Source organism: Triticum aestivum, chromosome 5A (assembly GCF_018294505.1).
Source record: "Triticum aestivum cultivar Chinese Spring chromosome 5A, IWGSC CS RefSeq v2.1, whole genome shotgun sequence".
In the NCBI taxonomy this organism is placed as follows: domain Eukaryota; kingdom Viridiplantae; phylum Streptophyta; class Magnoliopsida; order Poales; family Poaceae; genus Triticum; species Triticum aestivum.
The window spans coordinates 21,582,439-21,595,418 of NC_057806.1; the positions used below are offsets into that span (position 1 = coordinate 21,582,439).

Genomic DNA, 12,980 nt, shown 5'->3' on the forward strand with positions numbered 1-12,980 from the left:
AGTGTCGAACCCAACGAGGAGCAGAAGGATATGATAAGCAGTTTTCTGTAAGGTATTCTCTGCAAGCACTGAAATTATCGGTAACAGATAGTTTTGTGATAAGGTAATTTGTAACGAGTAGCAAGTAATAAAGGTAAATAAGGTGCGGCAAGATGGCCCAATCCTTTTTGTAGCAAAGGACAAGCCTGGAAAAAATCTTATATGAAGTAAAGTGCTCCCGAGGACACAAGGGAATTATCGTCAAGCTAGTTTTCATCACGATCATATGATTCGCGTTCGGTACTTTGATAATTTGATATGTGGGTGGACCGATGCTTGGGTACTGTCCTTACTTGGACAAGCATCCCACTTATGATTAACCCCTATTGCAAGCATCCGCAGCTACAACAGAAGTATTAAGGTAAACCTAACCATAGCATGAAAGATATGGATCCAAAGCAGCCCCTTACGAAGCAACACATAAACTAGGGTTTAAGCTTCTGTCACTCTAGCAACCCATCATCTACTTATTACTTCCCAATGCCTCCCTCCAGGCCCAAACAATGGTGAAGTGTCATGTAGTCGACGTTCACATGACACCACTAGAGGGATGACAATATACATCTCATCAAAATATCGAACGAATACCAAATTCACATGACTACTAATAGCAAGACGTCTCCCATGTCCTCAGGAACAAATGTAACTACTCACAAAGCATATTCATGTTCATAATCATAGGGGTATTAATATGCATAGTGGATTTGAACAAATGATCTTCCACCAAGTAAACCAACTAGCATCAACTATAAGGAGTAATCAACACTACTAGCAACCCACAGGTACCAATCTGAGGTTTGGATACAAAGATTGGATACAAGAGATGAACTAGGGTTTGAGATGAGATGGTGCTGGTGAAGATGTTGATGGATATTGACCCCCTCCCGATGAGAGGATCGTTGGTGATGATGATGGTGATGATTTCCCCCTCCCGGAGGGAAGTTTCCCCGACAGAACAGCTCCGCCGGAGCCCTAGATTGGTTCCGCCTCGTGGCGGCGGAGTCTCGTCCCGAAAGCTTGCTTATGTTTTTTTCCTCGACGAAAGACTCCATATAGAAGAAGATGGGCATCGGAGGGCTACTAGGGGGCCCACGAGGCAGGGGGTGCACCCCCCACCCTCGTGGCCAGGGTGTGGCCCCCCTCTGGAACTTCTTGCGCTCAATATTTTTTGTATATTCTGGAAATAGCTTCCGTGAAGTTTCAGGACTTTGGGAGCTGTGTAGAATAGGTCTCTAATATTTGCTCCTTTTCCAGCCCAGAATCCCAGCTGCCGGCATTCTCCCTCTTCATGTAAACCTTGTAAAATAAGAGAGAATAGGCATAAGTATTGTGACATAATGTGTAACAACAGCCCATAATGCAATAAATATCGATATAAAAGCATGATGCAAAATGGACGTATCACGAACCCTACGGGTTCGAGAACTATGTAGACATGACTAAGACAATTCTCTGGTCAATAACCAGTAGCGGAACCTAGATGCCCATAATGGCTCGTACATATTCTACGAAGGTCTTTATTGGTCGAACCGTTATGACAACATACGTAATTCCCTTTGTCCATCGGTATGTTACTTGCCCGAGATTTGATCGTCGGTATCTTCATACCTAGTTCAATCTCGTTACCGGCAAGTCTCTTTACTTGCTTCGTAATACATCAACTCGTGACTAACTCCTTAGTCGTTTGCTTGCAAGCTTATGATATGTATTACCGAGAGGGCTCAAAGATACCTCTTCGATACTCGGAGTTACAAATCCTAATCTCGATTTATAGCACACAAGGCATTCCTTCGGTATCCGGGAGTTGCATAATCTCATAGTCAAAGGAATATGTATTTGACATGAAGAAAACAATAACAATAAAATTGAACGATCATTATGCTAAGCTAATGGATGGGTCTTGTCCATCACATCAGTATCCTAATAATGTGATCCCGTTATCAAATGACAACTCATGTCAATGGTTAGGAACCTTAACCATCTTTGATCAACGAGCTAGTCAAGTAGAGGCTCACTAGGGACATGGTGTTTGTTTATGTATTCACACAATTATTTAAGTTTCCGATCAATACAATTCTAGCATGAATAATAAACCTTTATCATGAAGAAGGAAATATAAAATAACAACTTTATTATTGCCTCTAGGGCATATTTCCTTCAGCAAGACTAATGAGTTGTCACAATATTTGCAAAGGAAAGTTCAAAACATTGTTCTTGTAATGAATTTGATTGGGGTCACATTGCAGAAGCTTCAATATATAAGTGAAAACAGTTGGGATCAGCTCTTGGAAAAGATAAGTGACTTTTGTGTTAAACATAACATTATATTGCCTGACATGGATGATACAATACCTGCTCGAGGTTGTTCAAGGGGGCATGGTTGTCAAATGGCAACTTATTATCATCACTTCATATATGAATTGTTCAAAGTTGTGCATGACCAAATTATTACTGAGTTAAATAACCGCTTTGCTGAAAGAACTACTCAATTGTTAAGATGTGTTGCTTGTCTTGATCTAAGGAACTCATTTGCTATTTTTGATGAAGACGAACTTGTTGAACTTGCTAAGTAGTATGTTGACGACTTCTCCACATATGATATTTCTTTTGTCCTTAGAAATCAGCTTGAAAGATTCATTACTGATGTGAGAGCTAATCCAGATTTTGTGAGTTGTAATGACCTTGGATATCTTGTTGCAAAGATGGCTCAAACTAGTAGACACGTCGTTTTTACTTTGGTACATCGCCTCATTGAGTTGGCATTGATTTTTCCTATTGCAACTACATTAGTGGAAAGAGCTTTCTCAGCTATGACTATTATCAAGACAGAGTTGATGAATAGGATGCGTGATGATTAGCTGAATTATAGGATGGTTTGCTATATTGAGCGAGATGTATTTTCCAAGTATTGATGATGATGATGATGATGATGATGATGATGATGATGATGATGATGATGATGATGATGATGATGATGATGATATTGTATATCACTTTTAATCATATAGGTTTCACAAAGGGCTTTTACCTCGATGAAGTGGTAAGTTTTTGTATTTATATCAATGATAATTGTTTCACTTGATGTTTATGCCTTCTCTTATGAAATTTTGCTTTTGATATGTTGAAGGTGTGGGCTCTTCTTGCACCGTTGGTGAGGTTATGCGAAGCACTGATGAAGCAAACCATTGATTTGGTACTCTCTTTTTATCACGTATTGTTATTTACAGTTGTTGTCATGTTTTTATCTATTTTGTTGTATCATTAAGCATTGAGTCTAAATTCTAATTTTTTGTGCGGTTGAGCCATATTTTGTATGTGGTATCTTTTGAGGTAGCTAAAAGCCTTATGGACATAAAAAAATCGACCCAAGGCTTGCTCCAATCCTGGCTCCGCCACTGATCATCCCTGGCCCAAGTACGTTCATTGATCAAGGCTTCCCATCTTTTTTGATGAGTGTCTAGTCAGTGTCCGCAGGTGTTTGAGGGGACCGCGCATAGTAGATGCAGTGAGCATAGTACAGGACGTGCGTGTGGTTGATCATAAGGGCAACTCCAACGCATGACCCCAAATGGTCCGGCCGCGTCCGTTTGGGTGTAAAAGGACAGAACTGACGGCTCAACGCGCGGGAGCAAACAGATAAATGTCCGTTTTCAGTCGGCTTTCGATCCATTCCCGGCCCAACTTTGGGCCGCATTTGTGTCGAAATGGGTGGGGGGGACGCGTGCCCTTGTCCTCCCCTAGCCCGCCCATCGATGGCACAGACACCCCTTTTCTCTTCCCCTACCCTCCCTCCGTCCCCGCCATCGCCGCCGCCACACCGTTCCTGGCCGCATTGCCTTCCACCAAGGCCGTCCGAACTATGACCACGCCATGCCATAGCCGGCCCATGCCCGCGTTTGGGAATATCTTTTTGCCGGCGTTCGTGGTTCCTTATTGCTGATGGGAGAGAAGCTACGGTCGTCGTCGCCTGTCAACCACAACAACTTCCGAAAGGCGTTGCATTGTTGCAGGGTGCCCACCCACCAACGCCAACCTTGCTCTGCTGCCTGCGAGGGGAGCTCGACGTGCTCTTTCCGGCCGCGTCTCCACCACGTTCACAAGGTGTTCGACGCTTTGCTCCCAAGGTACCATGGATAGCGGGGATCCGTATTTCTTTCACAACTTCATTTGTTCATCGGATGATGAAGAGCTTGTGGTGGCTGCATTGGTCGTCCATGACCACATTAGTATGAAGCGGCCTTGGTTCAGGGGATCAATCCCCGACCATACTCTGGCCTTGAACCGCAATAGGGAGAAAGGCCACACCCTTCTCTATGCCGATTACTTTGAGAATACCACACTTTTCAAACCACATCAATTTCTTCACCGATTCCAAATGAGGAGACATGTGTGCAATCATATTCGGGAGGGAGTGGTAGGATATGACCCATACTTTGAGTGCAAAGAGGATGCCCTTGACAAGCTTGGCTTCTCTTTTTACCAGAAATGCACCGCGACTATCCGCATGAGGTTTGCCTAAATGCAGGAGAGTGCCAGGAAGGATGTGGAGCGTGCTTTTGGTGTGCTTCAATCTCGATGGGGTATCGTTCGAACCTTGTATTGACATGAAGCACTCAGAAACTTTGGGAGGTGATAACTACTTGTGTGATCATGCACAACATGATCGTTGAGGATGAGCATGATGAAACATCTACCACCATGGCTTTGATTTTCAGGGTGAAAATATTGAGTCTGAGCACCCACCTCCTGCAACCTTTCAACAATTTGTTCAATTCCATCGTGAAATACGTGATTGGTAAACTAATGTGTAGCTTCAGGATGACTTGGTTGAGCACATGTAGACTCACATTGGCAACCAGTAGATCTAACGGTTTAATTTCTTTTCATGTAAACAAATTGTGATTGGGTTGTAAAGACTATTTGATATTGTTTTTGTTTCAATTGGGTTGTAAGACTATTCTGGATGTGGAACTATTTGCTATATTTGATTTGAACTATTTGCTATGCTTGGTTTTAGTATAAATGGCCTCCGGCAGCCAAAATGCGGCCGCGCGTTGGGCGCACGGCCGGCGCATCCTAAAATCCGGGCGGGCATCGTCCCATTGCCACCCCAAACGAACGAAATTCGGACAAAGCGGACGTCCATTCAGGGTCATGTGTTGGAGTTTCCCTATACACAAACAGACTGAGGTTTTGATTATGCTTTTTAAAATAATATATTTTTCTTCATAAATTCGAGAAATAATACACGGTTTTGAAATTTTTACAAAAGTAATGTAGCGTCGGCTTATACAAAGCTGATTGGGACTAATTGGCCACGGCGAAACCAATTGGATTCCAATCGACTTTGGCAAAGCTAACTGGAACTAGTCGGCGTTGGTAAATCTGACCGGAACTAATTGGTTTCACCGAAACCAATTAGTGGCTGTCGGCGTTGGCAAACTTGACAGCTGCATGTGCCCATATTTTCGCTATATTTGCACTGTAATTTTACCCCGCAACCCTTTTCGCCATTTTTTCAATTGTTTTAAATTATTCTTGTTTTCAAAAAATACATTTTTAATATGTTCATGTTTTTTAAATGCTCAAACTTCCTATAAATTGTTCCATTTTTAATAAAAATCTTACATTTAAAATTGTTCAAAAGAAATAAAAACTCGTAAAAAATCATGTCTTCAAAAAATGATCGGCGTCAAAACATGTTCAATTCTAAAAATCTTTTTTGAAAATGTTCAAGTTTTTTTAAAAGAAATATTTGTTTTTTCCGAAAAGCTAAAAATAAAACCGATTAACAAACTATTACAACCACTACTCTTCCATCAGATGAATGGCATTACAGTGGATTCTTCAGATCCACACTTCATGCTCCCAAAAGCGATAACAATGTAACCTTATTACCAATGTTTCTAAAAGTTTGATCTAAGAAATGAGGCATAATAACACACGAAGCAGGTTTTGCAATTGTTTTTCGCCTATTACAGCGCACAGAAATTTGTATTAATATACCTAAAAGAGACAGTTTTTTTCTAGCGAAGCATGTACCGGGTAAATACCTGCCTTTCATTAGCTTGAAGATTCTTGCTTTTTGGACTCATATGATTGCGGTATTATGTGTATTTGCTTTGCCTTTTACGTGTATAGAAAATCAATGTCACATAAGAGGAGGCTCCCATTATAACTGGCCGAACGTGCCGTGCTAACTGGGCCGGCTCGGTAGCACGCGGAAACAGCACGACCCAGGTACGGCACGGCCCGTGCTAAACGGGCCAGGACCAGCACAGAGCACGCCATGGACCATGCCTGAGCCTGGAGGCTGGACACGGGCCGGCACGACATGACCCTTTTATTTTTTATTTTTTTTAGAATTATATATATATATGACCTAAATTACAGCTCAATAGGCCTTAAATACAGCCCAATAGGCTAAAAAAGTAAGTGGCCCAATAAAGCGTGCTAAACGTGCCACGGGTCTACCCGTTTAATAATCAGGTCGTGCCTAGGCCAAGGAGCGACGCCTGTGGGCCGGCACGGCACGACCCGACTATTAAACGTGCCATGGCGGGCCGGGCCGTGCCAGGCCCGGGCCGGCCTGGCTCCCATCACCTTTTGTGCCAGAGACTGCGATTCTCCATCCCTCTCACATGAAAAACTGTAGCATTAATTTTCTTTGTGTTTTTAATATCTTTTAAACTAGAATTTGGTCATTTTTTATATTTGGAATCTGGAATACGAGACTGCAATATGAAATTGAAATGCAACTATATATATAATATGGGCACATGCAGCTGTCAAGTTTGCCAATGCCAATAACTACTAATTGGTTTCGGCGAAACTAATTAGTTCCAGCCGGCTTTACCAACGCCGACTAGTTCCAGTCGGCTTTACTAAAGCCGATTGGAATCCAATTGGTTTCGCCGTGGGCAATTAGTCCCAATCGGCTTCGCATAAGCTTATGCTGTATTATTTTTGTAAAATTTCAAAACCGTGCATTATTTCTCAAATTTATGAAAAAATGTATTGTATTATTTAAAAAAATAGCGAGGTTTTGCCCATCAAAACTCATTCTGGCAAGTTTTTCTTCAGATTCAGATTTGAGCTAAACAGGACAAGGACCAAAATACCCCTTGTACACCCATCTCTCATCTCTCTGATCCCCTACTTCCCAAGTCCCGGCGGCTCGCCGGCTGTTCCCCTCCGGAGGCGCCCTCCCGCTCCCCCACACGCAGCCCTGCTGCTGCTTCCCCAGTACCACGTCAGTCGCCGCCCCCTCCGCACACCGCGCCCGCGAGCCCACATTCCTGCCCTTGCAATCGCACCCGGACCGGACTCTCGGGGACGACGGCGCCGCGCCGGAGAGGAAGGGGCTGAGGTGCTGCTCCTCCAACGCGGCAACGGTGGGCGCCAAGGAGCGCAGCCACCCCTCCGGCGACACGGCCGCGTCCATTCGACCGCCCGCCGTCGCGGCGGGCCCGTGCCGCATGGTCGCCCGCTTCCCAGTCTCCCTCCGCTGGTTTGGCGGCCTACTGCGGGCTAGCAGCAGCCGCCGCCGCCGCGGCGTATCCGCGATGGCCGGAGGAGGCGAAGAGGCGCAGCTCGGGGGGTTCCTCGAGTACATGGACATGCTCCGCAACTACGAGCGTTCCGGCGTGCCGCGCGGCGCCGGGACCGACTCCGACGACGGCTTCGACCTCGGCCGCATGCGCCGCCTCCTCCGCCGCCTCGGCGACCCCCACACCCACTACCCGGTGAGTTGGCTGATAACCTGTGATTCTGCTTGGGATGCGTCAAGCGTGGCGAGTAATAGACAGTCATTGTGTTCGTAGTGATTGTGACTGGGGAGTAGATTTGTTTGCAAGGATAAATAGTGAAGAATGGAAGTATTAATCTGAGTGATTTCGTTTGTAGTCTGTCCATATCGCCGGCACCAAGGGGAAAGGTTCGACTGCCGCGTTCCTGTCTAATATCATGAGGGAGCAAGGATACAATGTGGGCTGTTATTCCAGGTATTCCACCATATCACCAAGCTCCATGTATCCTTTAATCCATTTGGTAGTAACGTATTAGACCACACAATCAAGGGAATTCAATGGTGCTGTTGTCTATGCAGTCCACACCTTCTAACAATCCGAGAGCGCATTTCTGTTGGACAACATGGAGGCCCTGTTTCAGCTGCGTCGTTGAGGGATCTTTCCGATCTGGCCAAGGAAGCTATCGATGAATCAATCGAGTCAGAAAATGGATCCCTGACACACTTTGAGGTTTATTTTTTATAGTTATTTTTAAGTAGCAGATTTAGTTGGTTTTTTGCTTTAATAAAAGGAACCCTTAATAAAATGATGATGATATATACCCAGATCTTTTTTGCTGTCCCCGAATGAGAGCCTACAATAGCAATAAATGATAAGCATGGCAAGAAAAATAGCATAGACAATACGGCCTGATTCCTTCATTAGTTTGCATCTCACCTTACTGCTTTGAACATTACAGGCTGTGATGCCATTTTTACTGTTCTAAATTATGCCATCTAAATTTTTCTATGCATATTGGCAAAGCCATTATAGTCTAAATATTAATTCTACACCTGAACTCTCTGTAACAAGCAAGAACACGTAGACATTATATGCTGCTGATCCAGGTGAAATTTGGTGATGCATGTAATAAGCAAGAATAGATGGACAGCCCTGCTCTTTTTGGCTGCCTTGATTCTGTCATACTGCATAAGAGTTACTTCCACTTGTTAATGTCTGCCAACAATTCATCTCTAGTTGATAGCAAATTTCTTACACAACCGATTATGATCAAATGCCCTGCATTGTGGCATTGTGCACATCTAACCACAATAAAAACCCTGTAGGCATTTTTTAAGGCAATCACTGTAGGCATTAATATTTATCTGTTGTTACTTGACTTCTGATGATCATGCACTTAAAATATACTTGCTATTTTGCAGGTTTTTACTGCTCTTTCATTTCTCCTATTCTCACGAGAAAATGTTGATGTTGCCATTGTTGAAGTAAGTTGTGTAATACTGGCACTGTTACTGTTGTTCAATTAAAACTACAGTTTGTGTTTACATGTTTCTGTAAGTTTCAAGGGTGGAGTAGACTCATATCTTTGTTACTAGAGAAGTTTTCTAACATGTATGGACTTTTGTACTCACATGGAAATTCACTCACAAAAATGCACCTGTTTAACTGAAGTTTTCTAACATGTATGGACTTTTGTACTGACTTGGAAGTTTAGTTACAAGAATGCACCTATTGTACTGAACTGCTGGAAAAATGTTATATGAATGGTGAAACTTGCCTTGTAATTGTGCGGTGGATCAGTTGTCTTTTGTCCACCTCTGATCTACTGCTTTGGACAGTCCACTAAGTCTTGTATATTTAAGAAATATTAGAATACGGAGACGGAAAAATAGGTCCACTAATCTGGTACTTAATGCAACGTGTTACTCAGAAATGAAATATATGAATGACAGAATGTAGCCATCTTTATGAGGTGGTTAATCCTTTGTCATTTTTTATAGCACTGATCTCAAGTATTTCAGCCTCTAGTGTTGAAAAACGATCTTTGAGTTATAAGTTATATCACTTACAGTGACTAAATAGTAACTTGTTTGTTTATTGATTGCCTAGGCAGGCCTTGGGGGAGCTAGAGATGCCACAAATGTCATACGAAATAGTGAACTAGCTGCAGCGGTCATATCAACAGTTGGGAAAGAACATTTGGCTGCTTTGGGTGGTTCCCTCCAAAGCATAGCAGTGGCAAAGTCTGGAATTATCAAGGAAGGACGACCAGTTAAGTTGTTCTCTCATCTTTATTCCTTTTCATTTTCACCAGCTCTTTTTCTTGCTTGTAATTCCAGATTATTATTCAGATAGCTGTCCACTGTAGTGTTCTTTTCCCTCAAAGAAATGGTTGGCACGTCATGTTCTACTTGCTGTTCCATGTCCATGGTAGTTCATCACTATTTTACTAGGCATCATCTTGTGTTTCTTCGGTAAAATTGGAGACCTACTTTTCCTTAATTATTATCTGGTGATTTTTAACCTTCAGGCCGTATAGTATTATCCTTGTACAAGTGTAACTTCTGATAATGGTGGAGTTTGTAACCTGAATATCAAACATTATTCCAGGTTGTCATTGGTGGTCCATTTTCAAAAGACATCGAGCAAATAATTCGGGATAGAGCGTTCTTGACACAATCTCCTGTCATATCTGCTTGTGATACTGGTGTCAGGAGCATCACAAGATGCATTGGACGAGACTATGCAAAACCTTATCAAAGCTGTGACATTGTCGTGAAGATTTCAGGCAATATGCCATTGGTAGAAACTGACCTTATCTACTTTCATCTGAAATTAACAGAGTACAGAGCTTTCCCCTCTGCTTTTCAAGTCCTCTAAATGACAGGCGCAAATTTATATTGTGCAGTCTGTGGAATTGCATGATGTAAAACTCCAGCTGCTGGGAGGCCATCAGCGTCAGAATGCTGTCACGGCTTCTTGCACAGCTCTGTCTCCGTGAGCTAGGTAAGGAAGCATGTCCTTTCGTGTTGTTTGATGACGGTCCGTCTCAATCCACTTCCATTCATTAAAGTACAGTTACTCCAGTATCAGTATGGTCTTTATTTTGAATCTTCGTTGTATTGCTGCTTCTGGATGAGACTAGTGCTGGAGGACTGAATATTTGCTTTTCTTTCAGTTCCTTTTTCACATTATCATACACATTGCTTAATCTGCACAAATCTGTTTCTTTCAAAAAAAAAAATCTGCACAAATGTGATGTATTTTCTCTCGTATCCATGAATTTGGGAAGTTAAGGATGGAATGTATCCGATGCATCTATCCGAGCTGGTTTAGAGAAGACACAACTGCCCGGGAGAAGCCAATTCCTGACACAAGATGAAGCTTCGGTTCTTGGGCTCGACGGAGCATCCACCATTCTAATCGATGGAGGTTTTGCCTGATAACCACCTGCCCTTGCTGCTTTATTTCCCTTCACTGTTGCCTTAGCCAAAGATACCATCTGATGTTCCAATCATCTTCCAGCCCATACCGAGGCGTCTGCAAAGGCACTGTCAGACGTGATAAAAACCGTCGAACCCGAAGGGCCTGTGGCCGTCATCGTTGGAATGGGCAGCGACAAAGAGCACCTCGCATTCGCTGCACAACTTCTCTCAGGCAAGATACTTCATTAACTCTACCCCTCTGTGATTTGAGCGTCTCATAGCTGGATAGTTCAGAGCGAAGAACGTCACACTAGTTTTTCTCAACCTCCCTGATCACTCTCAGGCAGAAGGCCCGACGTGGTGCTGCTGACGGAGACGGGGATCGCGGGAGGGACTGCTCGCTCCATGCCGGCTTCATCACTGAGAGACATCTGGACAGGCGCCGCGCTTGGCCAGGGCATCGAGTGTGTGGATATCGGGGCCATCGCTGGCAACAAAGCCCCAAACGTAAATATCGACCACCTGGCACCCGCCGCTGGCACAGACAAGCCCGCGCCCATGTTGATCGGGTGCGGAGCCGCGCCGTTCTCGCGCGACCTGATGAAGGCCGCCTCCCGGCTGCTGCGCCGGGCAGTCGGAGGCGGCGCTGCTCGGGGTGGCCTCATCTGCGTCACTGGCTCCATGCATATGGTCGCGTCGGTGCTGCAGCAGCTTGAGCAGTAGCTCCCCAATCCCCATGGACCATGGTTGCAGACTCATGGTACATGTTGTCAGTCCTCTGTTCCAAAATAGATGACCCAATTTTATATTAACTTTGTACTAAAGTTAGTACAAAGTTGAGTCATCTATTTTAGAACGGAGTGAGTACATGAATTGCAGACTATGCAAGGGGGTGACGCTGTAGCTACATGCTTACAGTACACCAGTACAGCGCATTACATGGTCTAGAATCGATGGGATTAGGCAGTGATGTTAACTTTCAGAAAGCTACCTAGAAAGCATCGATGTGCCGTACATGTCCTTGTCTTGGTTGTCTACCGAGAGCGACAAGTCCTTGGCCTTGTTCACACTCACACCTTAGTAGTTGACCTCGGTCGACTTTACAAAGTTGTTCTTTCTAAACAATTTATTAATATTTATACTGTTCCACTTCTACATAATAATTTGTAAATCTACTCCTGTACTAAAGAAATATGCTACTGTCTTTGGTTCATGGAGGAAAATCTTATTTCTTGACTTTACAATTTTGTTCAAACAGATGCAAGAAAAATTCACTGTGATGTAATAATATTTTGTCATCTGGTGGGGAAAGAATGTACCAGTAATAATTTATTCATAGAGTTTAAAATGTTTGGGATCTTGCTTGAAACTCGTGGTGTTCTCAACATCATCAACTGAAATCATTTTCTTTTTCTTTCTTTTCCCTCTGCCTAAGTTATGTTGGACCCAAGTCTACCACTCTTAAGCTGAATTTTGCATAGTAGACTTGCAAGAATTAAGCGAATACAGTTCGGAGCCGAATAGATGTTCACTGTTCAGGGCTTCCGGGAACAATGCAAACTTTTAGGAACAAGTCATGTACTTGCCTACCTATGTCGAACATGATATTCAAAAGTAACACCACTAATACACGAATACAAATCCCTCAAAAGAAAAAAAATACACGAATAGTACAAAAGAAATATAATTGTCCCCATGTAGGGCATATTCTAGATCAGAGGGAGTGTACTATGGGTGTGGAACATGAGTGGATACGGTCGGATAAAGATTAGATTCGGAAGCGGGACAGATGACATACGGCTACAATGCTACATATTTATATTTAAACAGCACTCCCCCAGTTCGATAGTATAGTGCATATAGATTTTCTTTAAAAGTCGAAAATTCCTTACTATATTCTATACCACCGGAGTTGAAGCTTTTGATAAAGAAAGACTATCCTAATCACTTTGTATAACCAAAGGCCGCTTCGAGCTATGGACTCGCG

General features: G+C 43.4%; 1 pseudogene; it reads left to right on the forward strand.

Annotated features, from left to right (window-relative positions):
• Positions 1–7,151: 7,151 nt before the first annotated feature.
• Positions 7,152–12,206, forward strand: LOC123102067 (dihydrofolate synthetase-like; annotated as a pseudogene).
• The last annotated feature ends 774 nt before the right edge of the window (positions 12,207–12,980 follow it).